A 27849-nucleotide genomic window follows, 5' to 3' on the forward strand; every position below is an offset into this window, starting at 1 on the left:
CATCTGGGGTCTTTTCATAGTTTAACTACTGTGGACTTTGCTGCTATAAACTTTGGGTGCAAATGCCCCTTGGATCATTACATTTGTATCTTTGGGTTAATACCTACTAGTGCAATTGCTGGGTTATAGGGTAGCTCTATTTTTAATTTTTTTAGGAACTTTCGTACTGGTTTTCAGAGTAGCTGCACCAGGTTGCGTTTCTACCAGTCAAGTAAGAGGATCCCTTTTCTCCACATCCTCACCAACATTATCACATACAAATCTTTTCATGGACATATACAATTGTTGCTCTTGGGTAAATACCTAGGATTGGGATTTATGGATTATAGGTAAATGCAATCTTAACTACAATAGAAACTGCTAGTTTCCAAAATGATTGTGCCATGTTCACTCTTACCAGTAATGAATGGGAATTCCGGTTAACTCCATATCCCCACCAGGACCTGGTATTATCAGTCTTTTAAATTTTAGCCATACTGGTAGATGTGTATGTATAATATTCTTGATTGGCATTTTTAATTGCTAAAGGATTTAGAGAAAAGGAGAGTCAAGTAAAAAAAATTATATTTGTATGAACAGTGTGATAGTTAATTTTATTTGTTGACTGGACTATGGAGTGCCCCGATATTTGGTTAAAAATTATTTGTTTTTAATTAACATATAATGTATTATTTGTTTCAGGGGTACAGGTCTGTGATTCATCAGTCTTACACTATTCATAGTGCTCACCAGAGCCCATACCCTCCCCAGTGTCCATCACCCAGTCACCCCATTCCTCCCACACCCCCTCCACTCCAGTAACCCTTAGTTTGTTTCCTGAGATTAAGGGTCTCTTATCTTAATCTTGATCTCTGGTTTTGTCTTATTTCATTCCCTCCCCCTTATGATCCTCTCTCTTGTTTCTCAAATTCTTCATATCAGTGAGATCACATGATAATTATCTTTCTTTGATTGACTTATTTCGCTTACCATAATACCCTCCAGTTCCATCCACGTCATTTTCTGTTGGCTGTATAATATTCCTCTGTGTGTGTGTGTGTGTGTGTGTGTGTGTGTGTATACACTGCTTTGGTTTTCTTTTTCAACATTCCTTTGGCTATTTGGAGTCTTTTCTAATCCTAAAAATAATTTTAGGAGTATTTGTTCCATTTCTTCAAAAAAAGTTGATGGTATTTTGATAGGGATTGCATTAAATGTGTAGATTGCTCTAGGCAGCATAGACATTTTCATAATATTTGTTCTTCCAATACATGAGCATGGAACATTTTTCCATTTCCTTGTGTCTTCCGCAACTTCTTTCATGAGTATTCCATAGTTCTCTGAGCACAGATTCTTTGCCTCTCTGGTTAGATTTATTCCTAGGTATCTTATGGTTTTGGGTGCAATTATAAATGGGATCAACTCCTTAATTTCTCTTTCGTCTGTCTTGATATTGGTATATAGAAATGCAACTGATTTCTGTCCATTGATTATATATCCTGACACTTTACTAAATTCCTGTATGAGTTCTAGTAGTTTTGGGGTGGAGTCTTTTGTTTTTTACCATAAAGTATCATATCATCTGCAAAGTGTGAGAGTTTGACTTCTTTGCTGATTTGGATGCATTTTATTTCTTTTTGTTGTCTGATTGCTGAGGCTCGGACTTCTTGTACTATGTTGAAGAGCAGTGGTAATAGAGATATCTGCCGTGTTCCTGACCTTAGGGGAAAAGCTGCCACTGAGAATGATATTTGCTGTGGGTTTTCCATAGATGACTTTTATGATATTGAGGTATATACCCTCTATCCCTACACTGTAAAGAATTTTAATCAATAAAAATGTTGCACTTTGTTGAATGCATTTTTTGCAACTATTGAGAGTATCATATGGTTCTTGTTCTTTTTTTTTAATTAATGTATGTATCACATTGATTGATTTGCAGATGTTAAACCAACCTTGCAGCCTAGGAAATCCTACTTGATGTGGTGAATAATTCTTTTAATGTACTGTTGGATCCCATTGGCTAGCAGCTTCATGAAAATTTTGACATCCATGTTCATCAAGGGTATTCATAGGGTCTTTGTCTGGTTTGGGGATCAAGGTAATGCTGGCCTCATAAAATGAGTTTGGATGTTTTCCTTTCATTTCTATTTTTTGGAACAGTTTCAGAATAGGTATTAATTCTTCTTTAAATGTTTGATAGAATTCCCTGGGAAGCTGCCTGGCCCTGGGCTCTTTTTTGTGGGAGAATTTTGATGATTGCTTCAATCTCCTTACTGGCTATGAGTCTGTTTAGGTTTTCTATTTCTTCCTGGTTCAGTTTTGGTAGTTTAAACGTCTCTAGAAATGCATCTATTTCTTCCAGATTGTCAAATTTGCTGGCAAATTTGTTGCTCATAATATGTTCTTATAATTGTTTGTATTTGTTTGGTGTTGGTTGTGATATCTCCTCTTTCATTCATGATTTTATTTAGGTCCTTTGTCTTTTCTTTTTGATGAGTCTGGCCAGGGGTTTACCAATCTTATAAATTCTTTCAAAGAACCAGCTGCTACTTTCACTGATTTGTTCTACCATTCTTTTTGTTTCTATTTCATTGACTTCTGTTCTGATCCTTATTATTTCTCTTCTCCTGCTGGGTTTAGGCTTTCTTTGCTGTTCTTTCTCTAGCTCCTTTAGGTGTAGGGTTAGGTTGTGTATTTGAGACATTTCTTATTTCTTGAGAAAGGCTGGTATAGCTATATACTTTCCTCTTAAGGACCACTTTTCCTGCATCCCAATGTTTTTGAACAGCTGTGTTTTCATTTGCATTAGTTTCCATATTTTTTAAAAAAATTATTCTTTAGTTTCCTGGTTGATCCATTCATTCTTTAGTAGGATGCTTTTTAGCCTCCATGTATTTGAGTTCTTTCCAACTTTCCTCTTGTGGTTGAGTTCTAGTTTCAAAGTATTGTTGTCTGAAAACATGCAGGGAATGATTTTAGACTTTTGGTACTGGTTGAGACCTGATTTGTGACCCAGGATGTGATCTATTCTTGAGAATGTACCATGTGCCCTAGAAAAGAATGTGTAGTCTGTTTCTTTGGGATAGAATGTGCTGAATATATCTGTGATGTCCATCTGGTCCAGTGTATCATTTAAAGCTTTTATTTCCTTGTTGATCTTTGGCTTAGATGATCTGTCCATTTCACTGAGGAGTGTGTTAAAGTCTCCTACTATCATTGTATTATTGTCAATGTGTTTATTTCATTTTTTTTAATAATTAGCTTATATAATTGGCTGTTCTCTTGTTAGGGGTAGAGATAATTAAAATCGTTAGATCTTCTTGATGTACAGACTCTTTATATGATATAGTGTCCTTCCTCATCTCTTCTTATAGTCTTTGGTTTAAAATCAAATTTGTCTGATAAGAGGATTGCCACTCCAGCTTTCTTTTGATGTCCATTAGCATGGTAAATTATTTTCTACCCCTTCTCTGTGGATAGGTCTTCTGCCAATCTAATATTTCTGCCATTGTAGGTTACATACCTCTTATCCTGAGCTGGATTAAGCATTATTCTGAGTGTGTCTGTGAGGGTGTTTCTGGATGAGATTTTTATTTGAATCATCGACTGAGAAAAGTAGACTGCCCTCCATAATGTAGATGGACCTCATCAAATTTGTTGAAGATCTGAATAGAATCAAAGGCTGCATAAGAAATAATTCTTTCTCTCTGCCTACCTTCAAGTTGTGACACTGTTCTTCTCCTTTGGACTCAGACTGGAACTTACTTACACAGTGGGTCTCCTCATTCTCATGCCTTTAGACTGAGACTGGAACCATATCATCTTTCCTGTGTTTCCACCTTTCTCTCTGTATATCTTATATCTCTCAGCTTCTATTACCGATAAGCCAGTTCCTTATAGTAAAATCAATTTGTCTGTGTCTGTCTGTCTCCAGTCTCATTATATATGTATACAGCTCCTCTTGATTCTCTTTCTTTGGAGATCCCAGGCTAATAAAACAAGCTTCTAAACTTAAATAACAAACATCTACACAGCACTCACTATGGCAAGCACTATAAAAGTACATTATATTACTCCTTCCTAACAGCCCTATGAGTTAGGTAATATTATTAACCCCATTTTAAACATGATGATCTGAGATACAGAAATGTTAAATAACTTGGTGAAAGCCACAGAGTGGTATGAGAGCAGGATTTCAATCAGAGAAGAAAAAGACCTCAGATTCTTTAGTATACTCTACTGCAGTTCTGCAAAGTGTAAAATGTGGATAATAATATCTACCGCAGAGGCTTGCTATGAATATTTAATAAATTATTATTGGAAGTACTTAGAGAACAATGTTGGCCCATAGTGAACACTAGGTAGGTGTTTTTGTTAAAGAAACAAAAATATACAAATCAGTTGGCCAATTATTAATTGATAATGAGAAGTACAACTGTCATATGTACCAGAATATTCATGATGTCTGTTTTATCTTGTGGGCAGTCTACTGTGGGGAATCAAGACAGAATCAGAAGATTGTGTAAAGGGCATGAAATCAATCAAAACAAGGAGATAAAATGGCTTTTTAATGTTCTAATATTACCATATCTTACAACGAATGACCTTGCCTGTGGGGTTTGCCATCCACTGGTTTAAGCATCCACTGATTTAACTTTCTTTTGTCTTGGATATTGACTAGATGAAAATTTTCACAATTCTCATCTCGGACTCCACTTCTTCTTGCCTTTAGCTGACCGGTCCTCTGACTGATAGATGTGTTCAGCTGCATTGCAGAGGGTCATTCTGTTTTCTCTGAGATTTTATATATCTCTAATATGACCCATTATGTGCCACTTAAGAAACTTATTCTATTTATTTCATTTTTTTCTAATTTTCTAGTGAGCATTATAGTGTGTCATCCTTACGCAGGGGCCATGCTAATCTTCTCTGTATCGTTCCAATTTTAGTATATGTACTGCCGAAGGCAGCACTCTAGTGAGCATTATAGTGCACCCTCAATATTAGTGGGAATATTTTATTATAGACCTGCCTTTGGACTGTTGTTTAATTTGTGTTGTGTTCCTTTTAAAAGAAAAAATGGAAATGATTTCCTTTAATACTTTTCTTCAGACCTTGTGGAACCCTTTATGCCTTCTCCCTCTTCCACTCTCTATGCTTATGTGCGCTCTCTGTCAAATAAATAAAGTCTTAAAAACAGAAACAAAAACAAACAAACAAACAAACAAAAACCCAACCCTATGTGTTTGTCCAAATCTTGTTATTTTATGGATGAATAATCTGAAGAAAGGTTGAGTGACAAGTTCATAAAATTAAGTAACAGCAGTCTTGCTTCCTTTAAGCTTTTCATTATAAAACATATGTAGATGGTATTTTGAAGCTACATAACTATAGAGAGATTCTTTCCTTTGCTATGAAGCTGTGACCCAGACACACTTCGGGAATCAGCATGTATTAGTACTATTTATATGTTGGATGCCTAACATGTTCTGGGCATCATGCCTGGTGCAGGGAATGCTATGGTAAGCAAGTCAGATGAAGGTCCTGCCTCCATGAAGCTGAGGCCAGTGGAGGAACAAGACATTTTTAAAAACCCACTTAAATAACTACACTATTTTTATTGTGTTAGAGCTATGAAGGAAGAGTACAGATCTATGCAAGTGTAGATAAGTCCTCTTCAAGGAATTGATTTAAGCTGTGACTTAAAGCTGCATCTGATAACAGAATCTGAAGGACTGGAAGTGTCAGTGAAGGAAACAGGGTGTTGGATTGGGCTTTTGGAACCTCAACCAAAAAAGGGTGATATTAAGGTGGATAGGAAAGTGAATTATAGATTACAAAATAATGAATGTCAGAACTTATAATGTTTGAGGTCTTATGTACAATGATGCTGTGAACATAGCTGGCATTCAGTATGTACTTCTAGATAAAAGCAGCTTGGTGAACACTTGTCATCTGTCCAGTGTTCTAAAAGTAGGGTTTTGTTTTTTTTTTCTGTTTTTGTTTTCTTGTTTTGTTTTACAAATGGCAAATGCAGGCTTTGGCAGAGAGTGACATTTTTTTTTCCTGGCTCTTACGTGCCAATTGGAAGGTCGTAAGTTCACCATCTCTCATTAAAAATTCAAAGTAATGTCTGTGAATTTTATCCAGGGAGAAAATATATTGGCTTAGGAAACTTTCGAATCAGTTCCCAGTTTCAGATAAGGACAATGAGCTAGACATTCAAGAGATAGTATGTATATATTCATCATCTGTATATTTTATTCAGGAATGTTGAATACTAAGGTTTAATATACTTGAGAAGGGGTGTGTGTGTGTGTGTGTGTGTGTGTGTGTGTGTGTGTTATATGTTTGTTTTTGTTGTTCTTGATATGGAGAAGAAAAATAATTTTATTTGAAAAATGACCAATATACAAGTTCTTTCCATTTCTAATTTGCATTTCAGGGGTCAACATTTTTGTATGAGTTAATTCTCCTTTCTGTATTTGTATTTCAACTGTTCCACATTGATTTAAAACCTACCTTCTTCCTACCCACCATTTCTACTCTTCTTCATTCATTTAAATAAATCCAGATTTCCATTTGGTATTGTTATCTTTCTCCCTAAAGAGCTTCCTTTAAGGGGCGCCTGGGTGGCTCAGTGGGTTAAGCCGCTGCCTTCGGCTCGGGTCATGATCTCAGGGTCCTGGGATAGAGTCCCATATCGGGCTCTTGCTCAGCGGGGAGCCTGCTTCTCTCTCTCTTTCTCTCTCTCTCTGCCTGCCTCTCCATCTGCTTGTGATATCTCTCTGTCAAATAAATAAATAAAATCTTAAAAAAAAAAAAAGAGCTTCCTTTAATTTGGTGTGGTAGCTTTTAGTGCAGGTCTGCTGGCAATGACTTCATTCAACTTTTGTTTATCTGGAAAAGTCTTTGTTGTGCCTTCAGTATAGAAAGATATGTTCATGGGGCATAAAATTATAGGTTGACAGTTTTTTCCTTTCAGTAGTTAAAGATGTCATTCTGTGGCATGGCAAACTTTATAGTTTCCCTTTTTAAAGTATTCTCTATAGCTGATTTTCAGCAATTTGTTTATAAGGTGCCTTGTAGTTTTCTTCATGTTTATTCTTCTTGGGGTTCATTAGAGCTTCTTGGAATTGTAAGTTTAGAGTTTTTATGAAATTTGGAAAGCTTCTGGTTATTACTGCTTCAAATATCTTTTTTTTTTCTGTTCCTTTTCTCTCTCATCTCCTTTTGGAATTCCAATTACCTGTGTGTTAAATGACTCAATGTTTTCATACAGGTGATTGATACATTCTTCACTTCTTCATATCTTTTTTTTTCTCTCTCTGTGCTCCATTTTGGATAGTTTCTATTGCTAAGTTTTTGAGTTCTTGATTTTTTTCCTTTTATAGTGTTTAATGTTTTAAAGCTCATTTAGTTAATTTTTCTCTTTATATGTTATATTTTTAGGCATAAAAGTCTCACTTGGGTCTTCATTATATCTTCCATTTCTCTTTGTTATGGTCATATTTTCTTTTATTTTCTTGATTTATTTGGAGACTTTTAACAAATGTTTTAAAATCATTGCCTATTATTTCTATCATCTCTGTCATTCTGTGTCTGCTGCTATTAACTGATTTTACTCTTTATTATGGATCATATTTCCTTCCCTTTTTAAATTTTCATTCCTGTTGCACAGAGAGATAAGATAATGTAGAAACTGCTACTGCAAGGAAAAGAGATTTACTGAGGTCCACTCTAGTAGTAAAAGGTGGCCACAAATTTCCCTCTCTTTGAATTTGGGCTGGCCTTGGGTGCTTGACCAAAGAATGTAGTAGAAGTAACACTGTTGGATTCTTAGTGCTTCTGCCAGGGTGTCCTGGAATACTCTCCTTTAGAACTCTGAATTTTCAAAACAGCAGTCGACTGTTCTGAAATTGTCATGTAGAGAAGCCACATGTAATAGCTGGAGTCAAATTCTCACCTGAGCCCAGCACGTAGCTATCTGCACCAGGGCAGCACATACGTGCACGGAGCCACTTTGATTTCCAGCCACACCCATCCGTCATCTGAATACCACTGAGTGAACACTGATGATGCCCTAAGAATTATTCACCTGTATCTTAACCCAATTCCCGACATACAGTATTGTTAGATATAATAAAATGGTTTTTTAAAAGTGAAATATAGTTGACACACATTACATTAGTTGCAACACAGTGATTCAACAACTTGGTACTTATGCTATGCTCACCACAAATGTGGCTATTGTCTGTCACCATACAATACTATTATAATACCCTTGGCTATATATTTTATGTATATATATGTATACATAAAATATATATTTTATGTATATGTGCTGTATATTTTATGCCCATGACTTAATCATTCCATAAGTGCAAGCTTGTACCTCCCATTTTCTTTCATCCATTTTGCCATAAAATAGTTGTTTTAAACCTCCAAATTGTATTACTACTATAGATAATGAAAAACACCTACTATATGTTAGATATTGTTAGAATTTTTATATCTATCACATATTGCTAAGAATAGCAGAGTAGCTACATCTGAAAATAGTAAACCTCCCCAAGCTGAGATAAAATTGGTAGAATTGATATAATGAGCACCTATAGAATGATAGAAGTTAAGCTTTGAGTCCACTATTCTCTTTCTCCCTGTTATTTCTATTCTGGTTGTCATATTGCTTGAAAACTTGGATAATAATAGGTTTAGTAACTTTGAGGAGGCCATCTAAGAATGAGTCTTCTCCAGGGGCGCCTGGGTGGCTCGGTGGGTTAAGCCTCTGCCTTTGGCTCGGGTCATGATCTCAGGGTTCTGGGATTGAGCCCCACATTGGGCTCTCCGCTCAGCAGGGAGCCTGCTTCCCTTCCTCTCTCTCTGCCTGCCTCTCTGCCTACTTGTGATCTCTCTCTGTCAAATAAGTAAAAAAGAAAAAAAAAAGAAAAAGAAAAAAAAAGAGTCTTCTCTATGCAGCAAAGTCAGTGTTTATTCTACAACCTGTGTTCCATCAGTACAATGGAGAAAAGACTCTAGCTGCCTTTTGACTGGACTGGTCTGTCTCAACTCTGCTAATAGCTATCACTGTCATTTTAGGTCAATTATAAACTCTCCGAGCCTGAATGTTGTGTGTGTGTGTGTGTGTGTGTGGTTTTTTTTTTTTTTTTTTAAGATTTTATTTATTTGACAGGGATTACAAGTAGGCAGAGAGGCAGGCAGAGAGAGAGAGAGGAGGAAGCAGGCTCCCCACAGAGCAGAGAGCCCAATGTGGGGCTCGATACCAGGACCCTGTGATCATGACCTGAGCTGAAGGCAGAGGCTTTAACCCACTGAGCCACCCAGGCATCCCCGAGCCTCAGTGTTTTGTTCATGTGTGGAGAAAAACACTTTTTCTCCCCATTAATCCACAGGGGGTTGTAATGAGAATCAGGTAAAATAATCTAATTGAAGTTAGATAGAAATGTTATGATAATGATTATAATGTTAATAATGACTGTAATTCACAAGCATTTATCTACTTATCACAAAGTATTTGCCCTGCCCCCCCTCATCATAGGGATAAAGAAGTGGTTTAAAGAGAACACAGGTGTCTCATTTTCCAGTTAACTTTGTTGTGATTTAAGAAATAGTGCAAGATAGAGGTTGAAATTAGTTCAAAAAAATAACTCAAGCCATTATATGATTTACGTTAACTGTGTTGTCATTAAAAAAAGTTACTGTTAAGTCAGTAAAAGGAATTCCATTAAAGGATAACCATTTGTAATCCTCACAACACATCTTTAAATTTTCCTTCCTCCACTTCTCCTTTCAAAGCCACTCTGATAAACTTCCAAAACTCAAATTTCCTCCCTTTCTTTCTACCTCATTCTTTCTTTAAAATGTTGCATTATGCAAACTGACCTAGATTTATTAGTTATTTCTGCCTTATTTATTTGTTTATTTTAGAGCTGTGGGAGGGACAGAGAAAGGAGGGAAAGAGAATCTTTTTTTTTTTTTTAAGATTTTATTTATTTATTTGACAGACAGAGATCACAAGTAGGCAGAGAGGCAGGCAGAAATAGAGAGAGAGAGAGGAGAAAGCAGGCTCCCTGCTAAGCAGAGAGCAGAGAGCCCGATGTGGGGTTCTATCCCAGGACCCTGGGATGATGATCTGAGCTGAAGGCAGAGGCTTTACCCACTGAGCCACCCAGGCACCCCGGGGCAAGAGAGTCTTAAGCAGGCTCCATGGGCAGTGTGGAACCTGATGTGGGGGTCTGTCCCAGGATCCTGAGATCATGACCTGAGCAGAAACCAAGAGACAGATGCTTAACTGACTGAGCTACCCAAACACCCCTCTGCCTCCCTTTTAGATACTATCTTACTCTACCCATTTTCCTGAATTTGTACACAAATCATATAAGAAAATGGCTTAAAGAGAGTCATCCTTGGTGGTAAAGAGGGAGGCACAAGCTAATAAATATTGTCCTGCAAATAATTTTATTTAACAAATAACATTAAGATGATAAAGATTCTTTCTTAAAACAGTTAAAAAATCAACTACTTTTTATAAAGCTGCAAACATTCAGCTCTTGAGAGTTTCATGAGACCCTCTTAGGGGGATGCTTTTTTAATAGTCATTTTCTGAAATCATTTCAGCTGGAGGACAAAACGAGTCACCTAAAAATAGCCCGAACTCATTTTCTTCCCCATGAAATGATTTATAAGGTTTTATTGTTACTTCAACCTTACCCACCACTTTTTTTAAAAAAAAAGATTTTATTTATTTATTTGACAGAGAGATAGCACAAGTAAGCAGAGCAGCAGGCAGAGGGAGAGAGAGAAGCAGGCTCGATCCCAGGACCCTGGAACCATGGCCTGAGCCGAAGGCAGCTGCTTAACCAACTGAGCCACGCAGGCGCCCCTTTACCCGCAACTTTTATTAGTATTATTACCACCATAGGGGGTATCCAATTAAGCCAACTTGAGTTTGCATGTATAGAAAAGAAGGTGCTATTAATATTGCCAAGACATCCATACACCTTGGATGAGATTTTCCTTGTTGAAAACAGTCACAGGATTTCCCCACCTTAGTTCCTGCTGCCCGTAAGCAGGCCCTGAGGCAAGGATTTGCTAAGTGCAAGTGATTTGCTAAGTAAGTGTTCCCAGGAGAAACTGCTGAGGGGCAGAGGACGCAGCTAAGAAAGAGAAGGCCAAGTTGCAACCTCATGGGGATCTGCAGAGGAGCTCTGGAGTATAGATTATGCCTTAGCATTTGTCCTGACTCAGCCTGGGGCTTTCAGAGTCCTACTTCAGTCCTCTGTAAACTCCTCAAATCAGCTCCAGGTATTTCTTTGAGGGAGCAGGCATGATCTTCCAGAAGAAAAAAACATATTGAAGTTAGGAAGAGATTCATAGAAACAGTAAAAGGGACCTAGATTAATATGGATGGAGTACCACATTGTCCGCTATTTCTGTCTTAGTTAACGTACAGGTAAGTAACATGGGAACAGATGTTGGGAGCTCACTAGGGGTCTGCTGCTGGGCTAAGTGTTTTACATTCATTATTTTAGGCAAACCTCACAATACCCCTGTGACCCAGAGTATTCCCATTTTACAGCTAAGGAAACTGAGGTTCATAAGGTGAATTGAGTTTCTCAAGGTCACACAGCAAATGAATTGGCATGGATTTGAACCTAGGCCTGCTGAAGTTGTCCTGGAAAAAGGTAAGAGAAATACTTTTGTGGACTGATGGAGCTCTCTACTCCTTATCTTTTTTGCTCAAAGGGCTGATTACTGAAGAATATGTGAGACAGTTTATACAAGGATCAAGGTCTCCTGAGAAAGAATGATTTCACCCTTCCCCTCCTGAGCCGAGATGTTACTAGAACCTTTCTAAAGGATGGAGGTGGTTTTCTGTGAAATCTACTAAAAGGAAAGACACCTAGAGTCTCCCTTGGTAGATTCTGCTGAATAGCAGGGCAATGTGGACTTCTGACCTAGATGCTGCACGAGTTTAAAGTCATGCATAAGTGCCATTAGTTAAGGCACTAATCTGTAGCTGGGTCATTCCCTTTAATCTAGTTATTATGAAAATAAGTACTTGTCATGAGAATATATGCTAAGACATTATAATTTGAGGCATCCAAACATGGACTTTTCTTGGCTGAATGTAAGATTTTCTTTCTTTGAAGACCCTCTTCCTCCCATGCGGGGATCTTGAAGAGTAGTGGCTTTGTTGTTGCAGCGATCTATTTCTACCTCCTCTTAGGGAGCAAACTGACATTGTGAAAAAAGTCAGTCTCTGGATTTTCAATAATTTGGGGGCAAGACAGAGGACGAAACCAACGGTCTTTGCTCCTTCCAACACCCTAGAAATGAAGGACACTTGCTGTTGATGGCTTGCATTTATGAAATTACCCTTTAGATTTCTAGCTTCCCTAACTATTCAGAAAATGAAATGAGTTTGGATTTATGTTTTCATTGAAACAGTCATGGTGATGACTCAAATTATAACATAAAAGAGAGATTGTGTTTACCTTTATTTTCTTTCAGACTATCTACTTGGAGAAAAGGAGATGATAATTGTTTTACTGTTTTCTTTCATTTGCCAAAAAGCATTTAAAATGTATTTGATCTTTAAACACAAGTATGGTTTTTTGATTGTTTTATGTGCTCCTTTAAGTATACGAAAGTGAACACTTCAAAGTATCTGGACAAATCAAAAAACTATTATTAAGTTGGCTACAATTTGCAACTAACTCCCAATTTGTTGGATTATCTATAAAACTGTTTCTTGCTGCCTCACTCCAAATATAAGTGAAACAATCCTAAAGAATAGACCCATTTGTGACAGCAAAAAAGATAGATAGATGATAGATAGATAGATAGATAGATAGATAAATTGCAAAGTCCAGAAACAACAGATTGGTTAAATAAATAATTATGGTACATCTACTATGTGAAATACTATTCTGCCATTAAAATTTATACAGAAGATGGGGTGCCTGGGTGCCTCCGTTGGTTAAGCATCAGCCTTCAGTTCAGGTCATGATCCCAGGGTCCTGAGATCAAGCCCCCACTGAGCTCCCTGCTCAGCAAAGAGTCTGCTTCTCCCTCTCTCTGCCCCTCCCTCTGCTTGTGCTCTCTCTTGCTCACTCTCTCTCTCTCCAATAAAATCTTAAAAAAAACTCACCCAGATGTTGCATGAAAAGAACATGGGAAGGTGTTTAAAATTTAATATTAGGTAAAAATGAACCAGTCCAAAAGAGGACACGTAAAACCCATTTTACATACATTACATAAGAAAATTCTAAATAGATGTACAACAAAATGTTAGCAGAAGTTCTCAGGGAGTGGGAACAGAGATACTTAAAATTTTCTTTTTGTAATCTATACTTTCTAATTTGTCTACAAAAAACATTTAATTCATTTGTAATGAAAGTTATTAACCGTTTTAAAAAGCGTGAACAGGAAGAACAGGGTTAGATCAATATTATTCATAACTATAAGTATGCTTTATAGTTCTAGAAGAGTCATTTGTTCATTAAAATGTCAAAAGCATGTGGGTTGAAAATTGGGGGTCAGAGATAGTGGAAAGAGCGAAGTACTGATTCTTTCAATCCAATAGAGTAGCCATAGGCTCTCTTCATAGTGTAGAACTGCACTGTCCAATACAATAATCATAGCCATGTGTGGCTGCTTCTGAGCCCTTGAAATACAGCTAATCAGAACTGAGATGTGCTATAAGTATAAAATACTGGATTTTGAAAGCTTTAAAGTACCTCATTAATGATATTTTATTTTGATTACATGTTAAAATATAATTTTGGGATACATCAATTTAATTAAATACATTGTTAACATTAATTTCACCTGTTTCTTTTTACTTTGTTTAATGTGGCAACTAGAAAATTGTAACTTATATATGTGGCTTGCATGATATTTCTCTTGAACAGCACTGGAGGTAAGAGTAAGCTCAGCTTGAATGTTCTATGTCTTTTTCCGAATCACAAAGCATTTTTTTAGGAAATTTTTCCAAATACACAAGATACTAAAACAGAATTGAAAGAGAATGAGGAAATTGTAGATTTTAAAAAGACCTTTTAAGATCTGAAACAAGCTACTCTTATTGATGTTCTATAGTAGCAACGTATGAATAAATGAGAAACAATGCAGGTAGAATTGCTCTTAATATATATTTCTCAAGGGGTGCGTGAGTGACTCGGTAGGTTAAGCATCTGTCTTTAGCTCAGGTCATGATCTTGGGGTCCTGGAACTGAGCCCCACATCAGGCTCTCTGTTCAGTGGGGAGTCTGCTTCTCCCTCTCCTTCTGCCCCTCCCCACTGCTTGTGCTCTCTGTCTCACAAATAAATAAAATCTTTAAAATATATATATATATTTCTCACAATTGAAGCTTAATGTTTTTTCTCATACCACACACTTGATACTTTTACTATAATGCAAATTATTATTTTGTTAAAAATAAGTCTTTTTGATAAACATATTCATCAAAATGTTAGTGAAGATACTCAGAACCCATGCCCACTTTGCCAACTAGACGTGGATTTCCTCCAGAGGTTTGACTGTAATGAGGGATGCAAACTGGATGATTAGATGCCAAGAACAGAGTAGCAGGATGGAGGGAACCTATGCTTTTCTAAGTGGAAAACTGTGTATGTCACTGACAGGTCAGCTTTCCATCTCCCCTGTCCCTAGTTGCAAGGGTGTGGACAGGTGTAAGATCCCGTTAGGCAAGGTGTACCAGGATACAAAAATCTATGGAAGGAAAACCTAGAAATTTCCTGTTTTTGTTTGTTTGTTTGTTTGTTTTTTGTTTTTTGTTTCAAGTCAAGGCAATGGTCAGAACTTCCTGGTTCCCACTACAGCTTTCACAAAGAGGTCTAAAGTTTTATGATGGTATAATTTCATATGAAAAGGGAAGCAAAACATGGCATGTACCCCTGAAAATCTCTAATGTCATGATGGAAAAATATTATGACCAAACATGCATGTTTGTTCCCTGCATAATGTGTACAGAAACCATTTCCTTTTGACAGTCCACTTGAATAAAACAAAAAAAGATAATAAAACCACATAAGCATTTTTTTCCTGATGATCCTCTACATTTAAAAAAACAATAAAAATCAAACCACATGATTTTCCATTTCAAATGAAATAGCATCAATGATGGGAAATCCAAAAGCATCTGTATCTGAGAAGTCCTACTCAGATAATTCCAACCAATGGTTAGAAACACTTTTCAGTAAAGTCCTTTCTTGAGTGATGCTATTGTATTTGTAAAGCAGGCTTCACAAAACAAACGATCACTAGTAAAAAAGATTTAACATTTATCTCAGCATGATTTTTAAATTGTACTTCTTATGTATCTTAACTTATTGAGACGGAAAAGGATTAGTACCAAAATATTTCATCCCATATCATAATTAAAATAGAATTTAGTTGCAGTAAAATTCAGCACAATAATTTTAGATTTTAAAGAAAATGTATTTTGATGTGATAACCTAGAGCTTTAATGTTCGAGATGAGAAATGAATTTAACCACAAGCAGTAGAGTTTTGTTATGTTTTGTTTTGTTTCTGGAAATTAAGTGAAAGACCGTTTTCCGTGGTCTTTTAGCCAAGATACAAAGAAAAAAAAATGAATCCGGTCTATTTTGTTTAGACATCAGCGAGCAGGCCATTGAAAGTTCCCTGTGACAGTGATTTTTTTTCTTCAAGGGCTCTTGAGGGTTCATGCTGGAACATGAGTAACCTTGTTTTTGCAGAGTTTGTACCAGCCATTCTCAACTGCCTTCTTTGCTGTGATGAATATTCTCTAGTAGTTGTAGGCACTAAGTTTCTAGAACCTATCAACACCGTTTCTTAAACATCAAAGGGCCATTCTTCATGACAAAGCAGGCTTTCTGCAGGACTCTCAGGGAACCGAACATAATTCCCAGCACATACACCCCATATTGGAATCTGAAGGACAGTGTTAAATAATTACACAATATAAAACTATTTGGAGGGAGTTCTAGTGAATTGTTTTTATAGTGCTGAGGCTTGGAAATTCAGACAATGTTGGACAGTCTCAGCAAACCATGTGACAGACAACTGGCAGGGATACAGAGTCCCTGGTATATATTTTTTTTAAGAGAGACCAAGTTATTATTACACCCTCTTTTCTTTAGAAAAATTGTCAAATGTTTTGATCAACTCATAGGCTACCAGGCAGCCCAACTTAGAATGTTTCCCAGAAGTGCCTTACATTTAATACAGAAAATGTTTATTTCCATGAAATAATATTTTTCATTTATTCATTTTATTCATTTATTTGAGATTTTATTCATTTATTGGAGAGAGAGAGAGAGAGAGAGTGGGGGTGAGGAGCAGAGGGAGAGAGAGAAGTAGACTCCCTGCTAAGCAGGGAGCTCGATGTAGGACTCGATCCTAGAACCCTGAGATCATGACCTGAGCTGAAAGCAGATGTTTAACTGACTGAGCCACTTAGGAGCCCCTCAACAACACATTTTAAAACATAAAATCAAATCACACATATTTTTATTTTCTTCCCATCAAAGCATACAAGTAATAGCTCCTATTCATAGAATTCTTCTGGGCTCTGTGCTAATACATTTCCATGTATTTTTTTTACTTTAGCTTTAGCTTTACAATGAAGTGTGAGGTGTACCATGATGATCTTTATCTTATAGATTAGGAAACTGAAATTTAGAGTGGTTACTTGTCCAAGGACCTTGCTCAGCGGCTGCAAGACTACACACCCACAGGCAGCACTTAATTTCTTAAATTAAGATTCAGAAATCTTGGGGTGCCTGGGTGGCTCAGTGGGTTAAAGCCTCTGCTTTCAGCTCAGGTCATGATCCGAGAGTCCTGGGATCGAACCCCACATTGGGCTCTCTGCTCAGCAGGGAGCCTGATTCCTCCTATCTCTCTGCCTGCCTCTCTGCCTACTTGTGGTCTCTTGTCTGTCAAATAAATAAGTAAAATCTTTTTTTTTCTTTTTAAAAAGGTTAAGAAATCTTAATCACCGTGTCATATTGCTTCTCTGAATATGTTTTACATTAAACAACATCAGTGGCCGTTTATGACTACTATATGTCGAGGCTATAAACAGACTGTAGAGGATGTGAATGTGAAGTCATAATTCAACTCAGAAGAGTTTTCTCTTTCCTCCCTCCTTCCTTGTCTTTCTCCTGTTCTTCCTTCCCTCTTATACCTCATATCGTCCAGTTCTATAGTTTGCAATATAATGGAGAAGTTAATACGTATAATCCTCAGAAGTAAATCATAGAAGAGTTCTGATAACGTCCACCAAAATAAGATAGAAAAGGTATTCATCCTGTTTTAAATTCCTCAAACATTCCTCAAATAGCCAAAATAAGGAATGCTTTCTCAAAAAGATGAAAATAAAATTTTAAGTAGAAACAAGTGAGTGTAATAACTCTGAGGATATCACAATGTGTATTTGTCATGGTTTCTAATTCTGTTATCAGATGATTCACAGTTTTTTTTCTTCTTGTGTCAGTTTTGGGAAGTTATTATTTTTTCTAGAAACATCCGTTTATCTAAATTTTCAAATTAGGACCATAGTATTGTTAATATTTATAAATGATATGATAATTTTTAAAATATCTGTAGGCTCTGTAATGATATATACCTTTTCATTTCTGATTCTTTTTGCTTGATGAACCTCATCAGGGGTTTATCAATTTCATTAGTGTCTTCAAAGAATCCATCTGGATTTTTTAAAAAGTCTCTTCAAAATTTTAAAGTTGTGTCTAATAATTCACTCTCTGAACTCTTGTGCATCCTTTTCTATTGCTGTTATTTCTCTTTATTTTTTAATTACCGTGTGTTTTCTTATGTGGTTATTTTTTATTGTGTGCAAGACATTGTGTGGCATATGAAAAAAGAACTGACATAATCTTAGTCCTAGAATTTTTTTTCTTTCAAAGAGGATTTAGAGTTTCCTTTGGCAGATAGTTAGGGGCACCAACAATCTTATATCATCTTAATCCAACTATAGGGACTGAGATAATTTGAAACCACTTCAGTCCCAGGTTTTCCCAGTACTCCCTGCTCTTTGGTAGAGCCCTTTGAGATTGTAACTCCATGTTTGGGGGTTTAGCAGAGATCACTTTTTTGACAGAACTTGGATTTGATTTTTTTTTTTTTTTAACCATTTAGACTTTCTGGGACTGACAAAACCTCTACTCAATTCTTCCCTTAACCTCTTCCAGAATCATCAGCCACTCCTAGGAGTCACGGCTCCGGGTTTCCTTTTCCTGCTCTTTGTTTCATAATTCTTTGCTATCTTGATTGTGAAATTTAAAAAAAATATATTACTTTACCATGCTCTGTCAATTTTTCTCAGTAGGAGTGCTTTAAATTATATGTACATTTTGTGCAAGATATTGTGAATATTCTTGGAAGCAGAAGCCCTTTATACTTTGTTTTTAATATTTTACCATTGATTTGTGATTTCTTAGGTTCATTTTACATGTGTACATATTTCTTTTTCAAAATGTGGAAGATTTATGGTTCGATTTTAGTTCTTCAAGTAATTTTCTTATTGCTTAAAATATGACTTTATATAACATAGTAAGTTCTCTCTTTCTTTAACCAATCTATTAATTCCCTACTCTGAACGATAATATTCTCAAAATAATTTATTTCTTTCACCTCCTTGCTTTCTTATACTGCTACACTTTTGTTTGGTTTGTACTTGATCTTAAATTAGCCTTAAACAATACACATTGAAAATGAGAAAACCAGAAAACTTAAACTACCTCCCACCTTCTTCTCCCTCAGACCCAGAGATGTGCCCTGAGACAAAAGAAAGTTTTTTCAGTTACAAGGTCCCAAATAATTCAAGGGTTTACCTCTCTCTTTGTGTGCATATATAAGTATGTTAGTGGAATGATTTAGCCATAACCTCTCTTCACCCATCCATCGTTCTTAAAAATATTATGACCTACTCAGTTTCAGGTGCAGCTTTGGGTTTGGGGAATATAGCAATAAATAAAAGGGAGGGAAAAAAGAAACTTGGTTTCTCGAGTTTATATTCTGTAGATGATAAAGACTGATAGCCTCGGGCTGCTTATTATTTAGTTTCTTATCCACTCTGCCAAGCAGAAAGATACCTTCTTGAAGAGATAGCTTGTCTACCAATGTCCTCATGAATCATCACATCCCCTGCCTCTGCAGAGTATCTTGTGAGATTTCAGGAGCTACTTGAGATCAGCCATTTTGTTCTTTGCCTGCCTTGCCCCTTGCTATGTGCCACCTACTTCAGAGAACTCTGCTCTCTCAGCCTATAATCTAGAATAGCCCCCTTATTTCAGTTTACTTCCTTCCTCTGGTTCAATTTTCACCATATTTGACAGCTGTCCTTCATGTATATTATGGTTCAGGTTAATGAAGATTTTCTTTCTTTCTTTTAAATATTTTATTTATTTATTTGACAGGGAGAGAGATCACAAGTAGGCAGAGAGACAGGCAGAGAGAGAGGAAGGGAAGCAGGCTTCCTGCTGAGCAGAGAGCCTGATGCGGGGCTCGATCCCAGGACCCTGAGATCATGACTGAGCTGAAGGCAGAGGTTTTAACCCACTGAGCCACCCAGACACCCCTAATGAGGATTTTCTAATCATCACAAATTAGAGTGTCTGCTGCTAATTCTCCTTGTTGATTTTGGTTGATTTCCAGAGAGGGTAGGATCTAGATGTCTTTTCTATCCTGAAATTAAATATCCCATCTTTTTCCTTTTAAAGTGAGGGTACTTGAGTCTGGAAAGGTTCAATGATTTGGTCAAGGTCTCATATATAACTTGTAGTATGAATCCAATCCTAGAACTCAAACATCTGGATTCCCAGTTCAATCTCCTTTCCATTATACTTTATTTTACATGAAAGATAAATAAGTTTAAGTAAACAAATCAATATTCATAAAAAGAGCTTTAGATTTGTTCAAACCTAACTTTCTACCTCTTCTCACATTAAAAACACAAGTACATATTCCTACTGATTTATCTTATATTAGAGTTTCCAGATAAACAGGACCAACAGGGAAAATATACATAGATAGATAGAGAGAGAGAGAGAGAGAGAGAGAGAGGGAGAGAGAGAGAGATTACAAGGAATTGGCTTGTACAATGGCAGAGACTGGGAAGTCCCAAGGTCTGCAGTGGGCAAGCTGGAGCCCTAGGAGACTTGATGGTGTAGTTCTAATTGAGTCCAAAGGCCTAAGAATCAGAGAGGGTGATGCTATAAGTTCTAGTCCAAGTAGTGGCTCAATACCCAAAAAGAGTCCATGTTTTCATTAAAGTCCAAAGATAAGAAAAGACTAACATCCCAGCTCAGCAATCAAGTGGTTGGAATTTTCTTTTACTGAAAGAAAAAAATCTACTCAGACCCTCAGGTGATTGGATAAGGCCCACCCACATGAGAAAGAGCAATTTGCTTTACTCAGCCCACTTGTTCAAATGTTAACCTCATCCCAAAATAGCCAGAGTCATGTTTGATCAATTATCTGGCAGTCTGTGACCCAATCAAGTTGACACATAAAATTAACCATTATACCCATTCTAGTAACTGCAATTTAAGAGTCCAGTTTTAAGTCCATGAGTACAATGTACTAGCTTTTGAATACCATCAATCATTGAGAAAATGAGGTTGTAAACTTAGACAAAAATAAAAGTAGATCACAATTGAAATTGCAGACACATTTTTACTGATCCTGTTATCTAGAAAGTTTCTTCTTTATCATGAGTCAGATTATATATTTCACATACTTGGAAGTGTGCTAAGTGATTTCAATGAGCTGCAAAAAAATGTGATAAAAATAAAGACTTAATCCAAAGCATTTTAAAATTACAGATTTATTCTCAAAGTGGTAGAGCAATTAATGTTACTCAACACTATTTACTGAGTATAAGATAGAATTAAGGTTTTGATTATCTAACAACTAGGCTACCAGATCTCTCATCCACCATAATTTCCTTAGATGCAGAGAAGCGTGATTTATTTCACTGTCTTCCCTGCTTTCTCCCCCTTACTGTCCTCACTTCTGTTCCTTACTCCTTTTCTTCCCTTTATCCTTTTCCCTACCATAGTCAGTAGATTTGGAGGGGAAAAAAGAGGGAAAAATACAGAATCTTTTTGCTCTTATCCTAGTGAGAAAGACACGCAGGTAAAACAACTAACCTAGGTTGATGGCATGAGCTCTTCAGTGCAATAGTGATTAATCATGCTGTTTGCGGACTTTTTTGGGGAGGAGACACTACAGCTGGGCTTCAGGAATTTATCAGCAAAGAGATACATTCTAGGGAATTATTAATTAAGTGATATGAGTAACTTCATATTTTTAGTACATTTTTTTCTTACAAGCTTGCTTTCAGTGACTGGCAACCAAATTACTCAAATTAAGACATCTACCATTTCCTGCTCTCCCAGTCTAGCTCTTTGTTTCCATGGATTCAGACTCCCACTTCCAATACCTTTTCCACCCTTATTATTCCGACAATTTGTTTATATAGCTCTTCTCAGGCTTCTTGTTCTTACTTCCCTTTATATTTACTTGATTTTCTGCTTTCTTATTCTTTTTTTCCTCCCAGATAATTTGTTGTTGTGATTGGACTATTACTTGAAGATTTTTATTTATTTATTAGAGAGGGAGTGAGAATGAATAGGGGAGAGGCAGAGGGAGAAGCAGACTCCCCACTGAGCAGGGAGCCTGAGGTGGGGCTTAATCCTAGGGCACTGGGATCTGGACATGAGCCGAAGGCAGACTTGAACCAACTGAGCCACCAGGCACCCTTGCATATTCTTGTTAACCAAAAAAGTAGCAATCAAATTGGACATTTTTCAATATTCAGATTAGTACTTACATAATTTCATGTTTACGATCTTATATTTTTTGTTTGGGAATTATTAGCTGTTGGTTAATTTTAAGACTATGACTGATGGTAACTACTCTTTGTAGAGTTATTGGCAATGGAGAGATTATAGATATTACTAGAAAAATTCTTTCTCATTCATTACTCTGTTTCTGTATGCCAGGATGTCTCTATCAGCTCTGGATCTACTAACATTATAGCAGATATGTGTCAAGGGTAAGACTTATATACCACTCGTACTATTGAAGTACTACCAGTGGACTATAATGTGCAAATTAAATGCTAGTCTTTGGAGCCAGACTGCCTGACTTTGCAATCTCAGTCTTCCACATATTAGTGATATGACCTCGGGCAAGTTACTTGTCTGGTACCTGTCTGATGGGAATTAATATACATAAGGTGCCTAGAACAGTGCTTGACACATAGTAAGTTCTCAATGAGGGTCGGCAGTTAATTCTATCTCATATTTATATTGAGGACATATTTAAGATAGTAGGTTTTGTATAAACCCGTCATTTTTCAAGTGTTGTCTCTGAACCAAAAGCAGGACCTGGGAACTTGAACGAAATGCAAATTCTTGGGCCCTTACTCGGGTTGGGAGTCCAACATGTATTTTAACATGTCCTTTAGGTAATTCTGACACATGCTCAAGTTTGACAACCACTAAAACAGACAAAGAGCTGTAGGTAGAAATCTGAGAAGCTTGGTTCCCAATTTAGCCTTCTTATAAGTTGTTTGACTTTGGGATATGCTTCTTAATATTTCTGAGCATCGCTCTGAGATCAAGGATGTTGGGTTGATGCAAATTATGATCAACATAGTAAAACAGTATAAATTTTTGATGATTCTGCTTATTACATACACACATTCAGTGGTTACTCATAGTCAGGTAGAAAGCTCCTCTTGTTGTCCACGAACTTTGGTGATATCAGCTTCAGATCATTATGGAATCTTCTTTAAAAAGTTCTACCTTGGGGTGCCTGGGTGGCTTAGGGGGTTAAGCCTCTGCCTTCAGCTCAGGTCACGATATCAGGGTCCTGGGATCGAGGCCCGCATTGGGCTCTCTGCTCAGCAGGGAGCCTGCTCCCTGCCCTCTCTCTGCCTGCCTCTCTTGTCTACTTGTGATCTCTCTGTCAAATAAATAAATAAAATCTTTAAAAAATAAATAAAAAATTTAAAATTCTACCTTTCTTGTTCTCTTATATGATAGGAGATAAATCTCATGAGTGTACCTGTCTGATCTGATCTTTGCAAATATAGCAGGTTATTCAATTGCATATATTGGTACAGGAATCCGGTTTGGCCTTGTGGTCTACAGCTATGCCCATGCCTATCTTCAGTTCTAATCTTTGTCTTTAGGAGATGATAGTCTGAGATAGATTTCTCATAATTGAAACCAAAGGAGTCCGATTAATTGCTCTGATCAATAATGTTGTAACTGATGTCTCCATATTAAATAACAAGGAATTGTGCAAAATAGTATAAAATGAAGGGATCTGAATGCAAATATGATACTTTTTTGACAGCTCACTCTTCATTTTCTTCTTTATGAACTGATCTTTTTTAGGGTTTCTAGTCCATTCAGATTTCATCTGAGTCATAATCATAGTCCACAGACACATATGTACATGCACACTCACTCCAGTTCCAAACTTGCCTTTTCTCTAGTTTCCTTCATCTCAGCAAATGTCTCCATGAGGTGTTCAGGCCAGAAACCTGGCAAAATGTGAGTATTTACAACTTTGTCATCAAGAAGTGACTTGCTGTCATTTGCTGTCTCCATTTATAATTGAAGGAAGTACTCAGTTACAGTTAGAAATCTGAAAGATGAAAATTTTTCCCATCCAAGTTCATGGACCCCAGTTATTAAACCCTAAAAATCTACTTACAGGGATCCAGTGTCCCAAAGGTGAAAAGTATAGAGCAGGTGCTGGGAGGGAGAAGAGGAATTCTTCATGCAAGACAAAGTTTGAAAGGACTTGTTCCTAGAGTAGAATCTCCACCTCCTTATCTGTTTGTGTCTTGGGTAAGGTCCAAGACCTGGGAAGGAATGGGTCCTTGGAATATTTAGGAGGCTCTATCCTAAGTACTGGGGCTCCCAGTTTTAGTAAAGCACTTCTGTGGCCCATTTTCCATGGCTTGGACAGCAGGTATTTAGTGGTATAGACTGGAGTTTAGAGGAGTCTCCCAAAGTGTTTTGCTTTGGGTAGGTGCTGGATCCCTCCATTCATTCTCTAGTTAGAAAGTCATGGAAAGGAAGCCACAGAGGAGCAGAAGAGAGGCTCAGAGTTCAATGAAAAAACTTTTTTCCATTGAAAATTGTAATTTTCTTTTTTTAAATTTAAATTCCAGTATAGTTAACATATGGTGTTATATTAGTTTCAGTGTACAATACAGTGATTCAACAATCCCATGCATCATAATAGAGAACAAACTGATGGTTACCACAGGGAAGTGGGTGGAAGGATGGGTAAAATCAGTGATAGGCATTAAAGAATACCCTTGTGATGAGCACTGGGTGATGTATATAATTATTTCAAACGAATTTTTTTTGCATACCTAGTGTTTTCTTTTCTCTTTTTTTCTTTTTAAAAAAGATTTTATTTGTTTATTTGACAGAGAGCATGAGTTGGCAGAGCAGCAGGCAGAGGGAGAGGGAGAAGCAGGCTCCTTGCTGAGCAGCGAGCTCAATGTGGGACTCGATCCCAGGACCCTGAGATCATGACCCGAGCCAAAGGCAGACGCTTAACCAACTGAGCCACCCAGGTGCCCCTCTTTTCTTTTCTTTTAATTTCATTAAATACTTGACTCTTTTTCTTAATCCCCAAACCTAACCAACTGGACCATCTTTTGACCATACCCCATATGCTGGGCTATCTCTCCCATCAGCTGTAGCCTACCCCCACAACTGCAACCCCCTGCTCGGAGTTCACTTTTGTCACTCTCCAAACACTCTTCACCCTGCTACCAGAGGTGCTTGTTTTCTTTTCAAAACATAAATCTCAAAACTGTAAGTGGTTTCCTTTTCTTTTAGAATAAAGTCCCCAATTCTTAACCTTTTTGGAATAGGCCATGGTCAACTTATTCCAGCTTCGTTCTACTTGACTTTTTCCTTGCCTCTCTACAGTTCCTTAATAACATTTACTATACTTCTCTTATATTCCAGGCTATTGCATATACTGTTCCATCCTAGTCTTCCCTCCATGGCCAACTTGTATGTGAATACCAACTTCTAGGGTTGGGCAATGCACTCACTACCTATACAGCTCTACATTGCAATCCCAACCCCTGTCTTCTCTTCCTTCCATGCTCCCGTAGAGATATTTTATCTGACCCTCTAAATTAAACCCACTTCCATGTGCTCCGATAGAAACTGGTACTTCCTTTTCTGCACATGATATTTTAATTGGTTGTCATTCCACTAGACTGTAATATTCATGAGAACAAATATCATTTGTGTCTTAGGACTATTCCTCATATCAATCCAGCACCTGATACAAAACGAATGCTCATTCATTCATTCAATAATATTTACTAAATACCTCTTATGTGCCTTAGTGTAACACACACACTCAAAGATTTAATAAATATTTGTTTAGTATTTGTTACTGGGTTTTAGAATTGAGATTGGCCTATACTAAGCCATCTATATTTTTAGGGGGTCTGTTTAGTCTTGTTTATATTTTGGCACAGTTTGAATCACCCTCTTTGCATATTGTTCTTACCGTTGACTCTCCAGAGTTTACCAACTCAGGTTATATGACTTATAAAATCACATGTCTCCTTTCGTATTCAGAAACTATGGCCATGGGGCACCTGTGTGGCTCAGTTGGTTAAGTGTCTGACTTTGGCTCAGTCATGATCCCAGGGTCCTGAGGCTAGCAGGGAACCTGCTTCTCTCGCTCCCTTTGCCTCTCCCCCCGCTCACGTTCTCTCTCTCTCAAATAAATAAAATCTTTATAAAAAAGAAATTTTATGATCATTTCCTTACTATTTGTTTAAGGAATATACTTTTTTTCTTTCAATTTCTCCTGCCCCTCAGACTGCATCTAGTTTTCATCCCATAAAGTGTCTCTTGCTATGTCTCTAGAGTCCTGACCTTTGTCTTCACAAATATAACATGCTTTTATTGCTAAGTTGATTTGTAAGAGAAATGTAAACTAGGTCTTTTTCAATTTCGGAGTTGCTTAGATTCCAAAAGTTTGTTTGTAAATCTGTTTTCTGGGATCTTGAATGCATCTTTCCATAGGGTGGTCAAATTCTGAGGCCAAGGTCCTCAATTTCACCTATTCATATAGTGAAACTAGGACCAGCTTGAGTTTTGTGTTAAAATGTGAGGCGACCATGGCCATCACAGGAGGAAGGTTTTCTCTCTCCATTCTCCATGGTTGTTTCTAGGTAATGTTTTGAAATGGTAGCTTACTCCCCCGCCCTCCCACCCCAAGCATACATCCTTTCTCACCACTCTGTGGCTTTCTCTACAAGGCCTCTTTCATTGCAGAACTAACGTAACCCTAAAAATCCTGTGTCAAAATTACCATGTCTTCTTTTCCTCATTCTCTATGTGTAGTTCCTCTCCCATCTTTGGAAAACCAAAGGTGGAATTTATTTACTGTACTGGATAACTGATGGATTTCATTAAATCATGAGAATTTCAAAATTCTCAGTTACCCCAAATGGAATCTTAGGCAATGGAAATATTCAGGCTAAGGAATGCTTTCAGATATAAAGACATTTGTCACTTGCTAATTTAAAGGACATTTGTTGAGGAGCTTTCATGAGTAAGCTCTATGTTAAGTTAAAGAAATTCATGAACTAAGCTCTATATTAAGTTTAAGAGATGATCCTGAAGGATATATGGGCTAACAGGAGGGAGATATAATTCAATATGGTGTATGAAATAGAAAACTGTAAAATATGAAATTTGGGGTGCTCAGGCTTCCTAGAGGAGGTGACATTGAACTAAGTTGTAAATGACAAATAGAAATCCACCCTAACAGTTGGACCTTCTAGCCAGAGGAACAACAAATGCAGAGGCATGGAGGCAAAGGAAAGCATGGTCCATTTGGGTAAATGCAGTCATCTCAGTATGGACAGCCTATAAGGTGTAAAGAAGGGAAGCAGAGAAACATTAAACTGGCTCTGGCCATTCTTTTCCAATAAGCGATATTTATCTCCTTATTTGGCATTTTGTAATTCCTCTCTTCTACTTTTATATGAAAGCTTCTCTAAAAATCTACATTTGAAATTTTCTCAATGACTCTGAAGACAATTGCAGAGGGGAACTTGGACCTAAGGGCTGTGGAGGCATGAGCACAGCCATTTTTATGTACAGTGTAAGTTCCTTTCTTACTCTTGACTTAATCTTTGGTGAAGAGATCAAACATGAATGTGCTTAGGAATTACCTAGGCTATTTGTTTGAAACTCATATTCTCAGATTCCATTCCCAGTGTTTTGATTCCACTGACTTCAAGTGCCATCTGGAAACTTAGATTATTTTTTTTTTTGAAGATTTTATTTATTTATTTGACAGAGAGATCCTAAGTAGGCAGAGAGGCAGGCAGAGAGAGAGGGGGAGGCAGGACGCTCGCTGAGCAGAGGGTTTGATGCAGGGCTCAATCCCAGGACCCTAAAACCATGACTTGGGCCAAAGGCAGAGGCTCAACCCACTGAGCAACCCAGGCGCCCCTGGAAATTTAGATTATTAACAGACCCATGGGTAATGTGGATCCAAGCTGTTCTGGGCTATCTTTTGAGAAATAACAGTGGAGTCAGGGAGACCTTTTAGTTTAAACTATAAAGTGTGTAAGGTCGTGTATAAAATGTATAAGTGTATAGAGTGTCTAAAGTAGTCCCTTTGTACACTCCCTCCCCTCCTTACATACTCCTGACACCCTCAAGCTGCCTTGGATTAGTTAGAACTCTACTGGGGTTCAACCAGCGTTACCCTGATGTCCAGTCCTGTTCCTCC

At 37.2% G+C, this 27849-nt stretch overlaps 1 protein-coding gene and 1 non-coding gene across 2 annotated transcripts in view; both read right to left on the reverse strand.

The window, feature by feature from the left end:
- The window catches only part of TSHR (thyroid stimulating hormone receptor), a 162498-nt gene that overhangs the window by 90219 nt on the left and 44430 nt on the right, over window positions 1–27849 (reverse strand). The window lies entirely within an intron of this gene.
- Window positions 4854–4955, reverse strand: LOC132000408 (U6 spliceosomal RNA). Its single transcript, XR_009399283.1, has one exon. It is a non-coding gene; the product is annotated as a U6 spliceosomal RNA (small nuclear RNA).

This window comes from Mustela nigripes, chromosome 13, assembly GCF_022355385.1.
Source record: "Mustela nigripes isolate SB6536 chromosome 13, MUSNIG.SB6536, whole genome shotgun sequence".
NCBI classification, from domain to species: domain Eukaryota; kingdom Metazoa; phylum Chordata; class Mammalia; order Carnivora; family Mustelidae; genus Mustela; species Mustela nigripes.